The sequence below is a fragment of the Osmerus mordax genome, chromosome 25, assembly GCF_038355195.1.
Source record: "Osmerus mordax isolate fOsmMor3 chromosome 25, fOsmMor3.pri, whole genome shotgun sequence".
NCBI classification, from domain to species: domain Eukaryota; kingdom Metazoa; phylum Chordata; class Actinopteri; order Osmeriformes; family Osmeridae; genus Osmerus; species Osmerus mordax.
This window is the reverse complement of record NC_090074.1, coordinates 10712045-10720743: the sequence shown is the minus strand read 5'-3', so window position 1 is coordinate 10720743 and position 8699 is coordinate 10712045. Positions and strand designations below refer to the sequence as shown.

The window sequence follows — 8699 nt, the reverse complement described above, 5'->3', positions numbered from 1 at the left end:
TCTTGCTTTGGGTGCGAGAGGTCCCGGGTTCAAATCCCGGACGAGCACTTTACAGTATGCTGTAGAAGGAGGTAACCTGGCAAAGAGGCCTCCTGTTCTATTCCCAAATCAGTCCTTTACCCATTGTAGATCGGGGCGATTTGCTGCAGAAGTTTTTCTTTTTGTCTAAGCATGTTTTGTGACAACAAATCGATCAAAGCAGCAACCAGAACATGGCTCGTTGGTCTAGGGTTATGATTCTCGCTTAGGGTGCAGGGAGCCTTTGTTGCATGTTTTGTGACAACAAATCGATCAATCGAAGAAACAACTAGAAAGTGGCTCGTTGGTCTAGGGGTATGATTCTCGCTTAGGGTGCGAGAGGTCCCGGGTTCAAATCCTGGACTAGCCCCTTACAGTATGCTGTTGAAAGAGGTAACCTGGCAAAGAGGGCTCCTGTTCTATCCCCAAATCAGTCCTTTACCCAACGTAGATCGGCGTGATTTGCTGCGGAGGTTTCTCCAGCTCTTTTTGTCCAAGCATGTTTTGTGACAACAAATCGATCAATCGAAGCAGCAACTAGAACATGGCTCGTTGGTCAAGGTGTATGATTCTCGCTTTGGGTGCAGGGAGCCTTTGTCTAAGCATGTTTTGTGACAACAAATCGATCAAAGCAGCAACCAGGGCATGGCTCGTTGGTCTAGGGGTATGATTCTCGCTTCGGGTGCAGGGAGCCTTTGTTTAAGCATGTTTTGTGACAACAAATCGATCAAAGCAGCAACCAGAGCATGGCTCGATGGTCTAGGGGTATGATTCTCGCTTCGGGTGCGAGAGGTCTAGGGTTCAAATCCCGGACGAGCCCTTTACAGTATGTTGTTGAAGGAGGTTACTTGGTGAAGAGGGTTCCTGTTCTAATCCCAGATCAGTCCTTTACCCAACGTAGATTGGGGTGATTTGCTGCAGAAGTCTTTCCAGCTCTTTTTGTTTACGCATGTTTTGTGACAACAAATCGATCAAAGCAGCAACCAATACATTGCTCGTTGGTCTCGTGGTATGATTCTCGCTTAGGGTGCAGGGAGCCTTTGTTTAAGCATGTTTTGTGACAACAAATCGATGAAAGCAGCAACCAGAACATGGCTCGTTGGTCTCGTGGTATGATTCTCGCTTAGGGTGCAGGGAGCCTTTGTCTAAGCATGTTTTGTGACAACAAATCGATGAAAGCAGCAACCAGAACATGGCTCGTTGGTAGAACATGATTCTAGCTTAGGGTGCGGGATCTCGGATGAGCCCATTTCAGTTGGTTGTTGAAGGAGGTTATTTAGTGAAGAGGGCTCCTGTTCTAATCCCAGATCAGTACTTTACCCAGTGTAGCTCGGCGTGATTTGCTGCGGATGTTTCTCTTTTTGTCCAAGCATGTTTTGTGACAAAAAATCGATCAAAGCAGCAACCAGAACATGGCTCGTTGGTCTAGGGGTATGATTCTCGCTTAGGGTGCAGGGAGCCTTTGTCTAAGCATGTTTTGTGACAACAAATCGATCAAAGCAGCAACCAGAGCATGGCTCGTTGGTCTAGGGGTATGATTCTCGCTTCGGGTGCGAGAGGTCCCGGGTTCGAATCCCGGACGAGCCCTTTACAATATGTTGTTAAAGGAGGTTACTTGGCGAAGAGGGCTCCTGTTCTAATCCCAGATCAGTCCTTTACCCAACGTAGATTGGGGTGATTTGCTTGTGAAGTTTTTCCAGCTCTTTTTGTTTACGCATGTTTTGTGACAACAAATCGATCAAAGCAGCAACCAATACATTGCTCGTTCGTCTCGTGGTATGATTCTCGCTTAGGGTGCAGGGAGCCTTTGTTTAAGCATGTTTTGTGACAACAAATCGATCAATCGAAGCAGCAACTAGAACATGGCTCGTTGGTCAAGGGGTATGATTCTCGCTTTGGGTGCAGGGAGCCTTTGTCTAAGCATGTTTTGTTACAACAAATCGATCAATCGAAGCAGCAACTATAACATTGCTCGTTGGTCAAGGGGTATGATTCTCGCTTAGGCTGCAGGGAGCCTTTGTCTAAGCATGTTTTGTGACAACAAATCGATCAAAGCAGCAACCAGAACATGGCTTGTTGGTCTAGGGGTATGATTCTCGCTTAGGGTGCAGGGAGCCTTTGTCTAAGGATGTTTTGTGACAACAAGGCGATCAATCGAAGCAGCAACTACAACATGGCTCGTTGGTCTAGGGGTATGATTCTCGCTTTGGGTGCGAGAGGTCCCGGGTTCAAATCCCGGACGAGCCCCTTACAGTATGCTGTTGAAAGAGGTTGCCTGGCAAAGAGGGCTCCTGTTCTATCCCCAAATCAGTCCTTTACCCAACGTAGATCGACGTGAATTGCTGCGGAAATTTCTCCAGCTCTTTTTGTCCAAGCATGTTTTGTGACAACAAATCGATCAAAGCAGCAACCAGAACATGGCTCGTTGGTCTAGGGGTATGATTCTCGCTTAGGGTGCAGGGAGCCTTTGTCTAAGCATGTTTTGTGACAACAAATCGATCAAAGCAGCAACCAGAACATGGCTTGTTGGTCTAGGGGTATGATTCTCGCTTAGGGTGCAGGGAGCCTTTGTCTAAGCATGTTTTGTGACAACAAGGCGATGAATCGAAGCAGCAACTACAACATGGCTCGTTGGTCTAGGGGTATGATTCTCGCTTTGGGTGCGAGAGGTCCCGGGTTCAAATCCCGGACGAGCCCTTTACAGTATGCTGTAGAAGGAGGTAACCTGGCAAAGAGGGCTCCTGTTCTATTCCCAAATCAGTCCTTTACCCATCGTAGATCGGGGCGATTTGCTGCAGAAGTTTTTCTTTTTGTCTAAGCATGTTTTGTGACAACAAATCGATCAAAGCAGCAACCAGAGCATGGCTCGTTGGTCTCGTGGTATGAATCTCGCTTAGGGTGCAGTGAACCTTTGTCTAAGCATGTTTTGTGACAACAAATCGATCAATCGAAGAAACAACTAGAAAGTGGCTCGTTGGTCTAGGGGTATGATTCTCGCTTAGGGTGCGAGAGGTCCCGGGTTCAAATCCCGGACGAGCCCATTATAGTATGCTGTAGAAGGAGGTAACCTGTCAAAGAAGGCTCCTGTTCTATTCCCAAATCAGTCCTTTACCCAACGTAGATCGGGGTGATTTGCTGCAGAAGTTCCTCCAGCTCTTTTTGTCTAAGCATTTTTTCTGACAACAAATCGATCAAAGCAGCAACCAGAACATGGCTCATTGGTCTCGTGGTATGATTCTCGCTTAGGGTGCAGGGAGCTTTTGTTTAAGCATGTTTTGTGACAACAAATCGATGAAAGCAGCAACCAGAACATGGCTCGTTGGTAGAACATGATTCCAGCTTAGGGTGCGGGATCTCGGATGAGCCCATTTCAGTTGGTTGTTGAAGGAGGTTATTTAGTGAAGAGGGCTCCTGTTCTAATCCCAGATCAGTACTTTACCCAGTGTAGCTCGGCGTGATTTGCTGCGGATGTTTCTCTTTTTGTCTAAGCATGTTTTGTGACAAAAAATCGATCAAAGCAGCAACCAGAACATGGCTCGTTGGTCTCGTGGTATGATTTTTGCTTAGGGTGCAGGAAGCCTTTGTGTAAGCATGTTTTGTGACAACAAATCGATCAATCGAAGCAGCAACTAGAACATGGCTCGTTGGTCAAGGTGTATGATTCTCGCTTTGGGTGCAGGGAGCCTTTGTCTAAGCATGTTTTGTGACAACAAATCGATCAAAGCAGCAACCAGGGCATGGCTCGTTGGTCTAGGGGTATGATTCTCGCTTCGGGTGCAGGGAGCCTTTGTTTAAGCATGTTTTGTGACAACAAATCGATCAAAGCAGCAACCAGAGCATGGCTCGATGGTCTAGGGGTATGATTCGCGCTTCGGGTGCGAGAGGTCTAGGGTTCAAATCCCGGACGAGCCCTTTACAGTATGTTGTTGAAGGAGGTTACTTGGTGAAGAGGGTTCCTGTTCTAATCCCAGATCAGTCCTTTACCCAACGTAGATTGGGGTGATTTGCTGCAGAAGTCTTTCCAGCTCTTTTTGTTTACGCATGTTTTGTGACAACAAATCGATCAAAGCAGCAACCAATACATTGCTCGTTGGTCTCGTGGTATGATTCTCGCTTAGGGTGCAGGGAGCCTTTGTTTAAGCATGTTTTGTGACAACAAATCGATGAAAGCAGCAACCAGAACATGGCTCGTTGGTCTCGTGGTATGATTCTCGCTTAGGGTGCAGGGAGCCTTTGTCTAAGCATGTTTTGTGACAACAAATCGATGAAAGCAGCAACCAGAACATGGCTCGTTGGTAGAACATGATTCTAGCTTAGGGTGCGGGATCTCGGATGAGCCCATTTCAGTTGGTTGTTGAAGGAGGTTATTTAGTGAAGAGGGCTCCTGTTCTAATCCCAGATCAGTACTTTACCCAGTGTAGCTCGGCGTGATTTGCTGCGGATGTTTCTCTTTTTGTCTAAGCATGTTTTGTGACAAAAAATCGATCAAAGCAGCAACCAGAACATGGCTCGTTGGTCTAGGGGTATGATTCTCGCTTAGGGTGCAGGGAGCCTTTGTCTAAGCATGTTTTGTGACAACAAATCGATCAAAGCAGCAACCAGAGCATGGCTCGTTGGTCTAGGGGTATGATTCTCGCTTCGGGTGCGAGAGGTCCCGGGTTCGAATCCCGGACGAGCCCTTTACAGTATGTTGTTAAAGGAGGTTACTTGGCGAAGAGGGCTCCTGTTCTAATCCCAGATCAGTCCTTTACCCAACGTAGATTGGGGTGATTTGCTTGTGAAGTTTTTCCAGCTCTTTTTGTTTACGCATGTTTTGTGACAACAAATCGATCAAAGCAGCAACCAATACATTGCTCGTTGGTCTCGTGGTATGATTCTCGCTTAGGGTGCAGGGAGCCTTTGTTTAAGCATGTTTTGTGACAACAAATCGATCAATCGAAGCAGCAACTAGAACATGGCTCGTTGGTCAAGGGGTATGATTCTCGCTTTGGGTGCAGGGAGCCTTTGTCTAAGCATGTTTTGTTACAACAAATCGATCAATCGAAGCAGCAACTATAACATTGCTCGTTGGTCAAGGGGTATGATTCTCGCTTAGGCTGCAGGGAGCCTTTGTCTAAGCATTTTTTTTTGACAACAAATCAATCAAAGCAGCAACCAAAACATGGCTCGTTGGTCTAGGGGTATGATTCTCGCTTAGGGTGCCAGAGGTCCTGGGTTCAAATCCCGGACGAGCCCATTACAGTATGCTGTTGAAGGAGGTAACATGGCAAAGAGGGCTCCTGTTCTATTCCCAAATCAGTCCTTTACCCAACGTAGATCGGGGTGATTTGCTGTAGGAGTTTCTCTATTTGTCTTAGCATGTTTTGTGACAACAAATCGATCAATCGAAGCAGCAACTAGAACATGGCTCGTTGGTCAAGGTGTATGATTCTCGCTTTGGGTGCAGGGAGCCTTTATCTAAGCATGTTTTGTGACAACAAATCGATCAAAGCAGCAACCAGAGCATGGCTCGTTGGTCTAGGGGTATGATTCTCGCTTCGGGTGCGAGAGGTCCCGGGTTCGAATCCCGGACGAGCCCTTTACAGTATGTTGTTGAAGGAGGTTACTTGGTGAAGAGGGCTCCTGTTCTATTCCCATATCAGTATTTTACCCAATGTAGATCGGGGTGATTTGCTGCAGAAGTTTCTCCAGCTCTTTTTGTCTACGCATTTTTTTTACAACAACTTAATCAAAGCAGCAACCAGAACATGGCTCGTTGGTCTCGTGGTATGATTCTCGCTTAGGGTGCAGGGAGCCTTTGTCTAAGCATGTTATGTGACAACATATCGATCAATCAAAGCAGCAATTAGAACATGGCTTGTTGGTCTAGGGGTATGATTCTTGCTTACGGTGCGAGAGAGGTCCTGGGTTCAAATCCTGGACGAGACCGTTACAGTATGCTGTTGAAAGAGGTAACCTGGCAAAGAGGGCACCTGTTCTATTCCCAAATCAGTCCTTTACCCAATGTAGATCGGCGTGATTTGCTTTGGAAATTTCTCTTTTTGTCTAAGCATGTTTGGTTACAACAAATCTATCAAAGCAGCAACCAGAGCATGGCTCGTTGGTCTAGGGGTATGATTCTCGCTTAAGGTGCGAGAGGTCCGGGGTACAAATCCCGTGCGAGCCCATTGCAGTATACTGTTGAAGGAGGTAATGTGGCAAAGAGGGCACCTGTTCTATTCCCAAATCATTCCTTTACCCAACGTAGATCGGGGTGATTTGCTGTAGAAGTTTCTCTATTTGTTTTAGCATGTTTTGTGACAACAAATCGATCAATCGAAGCAGCAACTAGAACATGGCTCGTTGGTCTAGGGGTATGATTCTAGCTTAGGGTGCGGGATCTCGGATGAGCCCACTACAGTAGGTTGTTGAAGGAGGTTATTTAGTGAAGAGGGCTCCTGTTCTAATCCCAGATCAGTCCTTTACCCAACGTAGATCGGGGTGATTTGCTGCAGAAGTTCCTCCAGCTCTTTTTGTCTAAGCATGTTTTGTGACAAAAAATCGATCAAAGCAGCAACCAGAACATGGCTCGTTGGTCTAGGGGTATGATTCTCGCTTAGGGTGCAGGGAGCCTTTGTCTAAGCATGTTTTGTGACAACAAATCGATCAAAGCAGCAACCAGAACATGGCTTGTTGGTCTAGGGGTATGATTCTCGCTTAGGGTGCAGGGAGCCTTTGTCTAAGCATGTTTTGTGACAACAAATTGATCAAAGCAACAACCAGAACATGGCTTGTTGGTGTAGGGGTATGATTCTCGCTTAGGGTGCGAGAGGTCCGGGGTTCAAATCCCGGACGAGCCCATTACAGTATGCTGGTGAAGGAGGTAACATGGCAAAGAGGTCTCCTGTTCTATTCACAAATCAGTCCTTTACCCAACGAAGATCGGGGTGATTTGCTGCGGAAGTTTCTCTATTTGTCTAAGCATGTTTTGTGGCAACAAATCGATCAATCGAAGCAGCAACTACAACATGGCTCGTTGGTCTAGGGGTATGATTCTCGCTTTGGGTGCGAGAGGTCCCGGGTTCAAATCCCGGACGAGCCCTTTACAATATGCTGTAGAAGGAGGTAACCTGGCAAAGAGGGCTCCTGTTCTATTCCCAAATCAGTCCTTTACCCATCGTAGATCGGGGCGATTTGCTGCAGAAGTTTCTCTTTTTGTCTAAGCATGTTTTGTGACAACAAATCGATCAAAGCAGCAACCAGAGCATGGCTCGTTGGTCTCGTGGTATGAATCTCGCTTAGGGTGCAGGGAACCTTTGTCTAAGCATGTTTTGTGACAACAAGGCGATAAATCGAAGCAGCAACTACAACATGGCTCGTTGGTCTAGGGGTATGATTCTCGCTTTGGGTGCGAGAGGTCCAGGGTTCAAATCCCGGACGAGCCCTTTACAGTATGCTGTAGAAGGAGGTAACCTGGCAAAGAGGGCTCTTGTTCTATTCCCAAATCAGTCCTTTACCCATTGTAGATCGGGGCGATTTGCTGCAGAAGTTTTTCTTTTTGTCTAAGCATGTTTTGTGACAACAAATCGATCAAAGCAGCAACCAGAACATGGCTCGTTGGTCTAGGGGTATGATTCTCGCTTAGGGTGCAGGGAGCCTTTGTTGCATGTTTTGTGACAACAAATCGATCAATCGAAGAAACAACTAGAAAGTGGCTCGTTGGTCTAGGGGTATGATTCTCGCTTAGGGTGCGAGAGGTCCCGGGTTCAAATCCTGGACTAGCCCCTTACAGTATGCTGTTGAAAGAGGTAACCTGGCAAAGAGGGCTCCTGTTCTATCCCCAAATCAGTCCTTTACCCAACGTAGATCGGCGTGATTTGCTGCGGAGGTTTCTCCAGCTCTTTTTGTCCAAGCATGTTTTGTGACAACAAATCGATCAATCGAAGCAGCAACTAGAACATGGCTCGTTGGTCAAGGTGTATGATTCTCGCTTTGGGTGCAGGGAGCCTTTGTCTAAGCATGTTTTGTGACAACAAATCGATCAAAGCAGCAACCAGGGCATGGCTCGTTGGTCTAGGGGTATGATTCTCGCTTCGGGTGCAGGGAGCCTTTGTTTAAGCATGTTTTGTGACAACAAATCGATCAAAGCAGCAACCAGAGCATGGCTCGATGGTCTAGGGGTATGATTCTCGCTTCGGGTGCGAGAGGTCTAGGGTTCAAATCCCGGACGAGCCCTTTACAGTATGTTGTTGAAGGAGGTTACTTGGTGAAGAGGGTTCCTGTTCTAATCCCAGATCAGTCCTTTACCCAACGTAGATTGGGGTGATTTGCTGCAGAAGTCTTTCCAGCTCTTTTTGTTTACGCATGTTTTGTGACAACAAATCGATCAAAGCAGCAACCAATACATTGCTCGTTGGTCTCGTGGTATGATTCTCGCTTAGGGTGCAGGGAGCCTTTGTTTAAGCATGTTTTGTGACAACAAATCGATGAAAGCAGCAACCAGAACATGGCTCGTTGGTCTCGTGGTATGATTCTCGCTTAGGGTGCAGGGAGCCTTTGTCTAAGCATGTTTTGTGACAACAAATCGATGAAAGCAGCAACCAGAACATGGCTCGTTGGTAGAACATGATTCTAGCTTAGGGTGCGGGATCTCGGATGAGCCCATTTCAGTTGGTTGTTGAAGGAGGTTATTTAGTGAAGAG

General features: G+C 46.8%; 8 non-coding genes across 8 annotated transcripts; all 8 read left to right on the top strand.

The window, feature by feature from the left end:
- The first annotated feature begins 1533 nt into the window (after positions 1–1533).
- Positions 1534–1605, top strand: trnap-cgg (transfer RNA proline (anticodon CGG)). The gene has a single exon. It is a non-coding gene; the product is annotated as a tRNA-Pro (tRNA).
- Positions 1606–2193: 588 nt separating this feature from the next.
- Positions 2194–2265, top strand: trnap-ugg (transfer RNA proline (anticodon UGG)). Its single transcript has one exon. It is a non-coding gene; the product is annotated as a tRNA-Pro (tRNA).
- A 378-nt stretch (positions 2266–2643) lies between these two features.
- trnap-ugg (transfer RNA proline (anticodon UGG)) lies at positions 2644–2715 on the top strand. The gene has a single exon. It is a non-coding gene; the product is annotated as a tRNA-Pro (tRNA).
- A 271-nt stretch (positions 2716–2986) lies between these two features.
- Positions 2987–3058, top strand: trnap-agg (transfer RNA proline (anticodon AGG)). Its single transcript has one exon. It is a non-coding gene; the product is annotated as a tRNA-Pro (tRNA).
- A 1567-nt stretch (positions 3059–4625) lies between these two features.
- Positions 4626–4697, top strand: trnap-cgg (transfer RNA proline (anticodon CGG)). Its single transcript has one exon. It is a non-coding gene; the product is annotated as a tRNA-Pro (tRNA).
- Positions 4698–5524: 827 nt separating this feature from the next.
- trnap-cgg (transfer RNA proline (anticodon CGG)) lies at positions 5525–5596 on the top strand. The gene has a single exon. It is a non-coding gene; the product is annotated as a tRNA-Pro (tRNA).
- A 1431-nt stretch (positions 5597–7027) lies between these two features.
- trnap-ugg (transfer RNA proline (anticodon UGG)) lies at positions 7028–7099 on the top strand. The gene has a single exon. It is a non-coding gene; the product is annotated as a tRNA-Pro (tRNA).
- A 271-nt stretch (positions 7100–7370) lies between these two features.
- On the top strand, positions 7371–7442 carry trnap-ugg (transfer RNA proline (anticodon UGG)). The gene has a single exon. It is a non-coding gene; the product is annotated as a tRNA-Pro (tRNA).
- The last annotated feature ends 1257 nt before the right edge of the window (positions 7443–8699 follow it).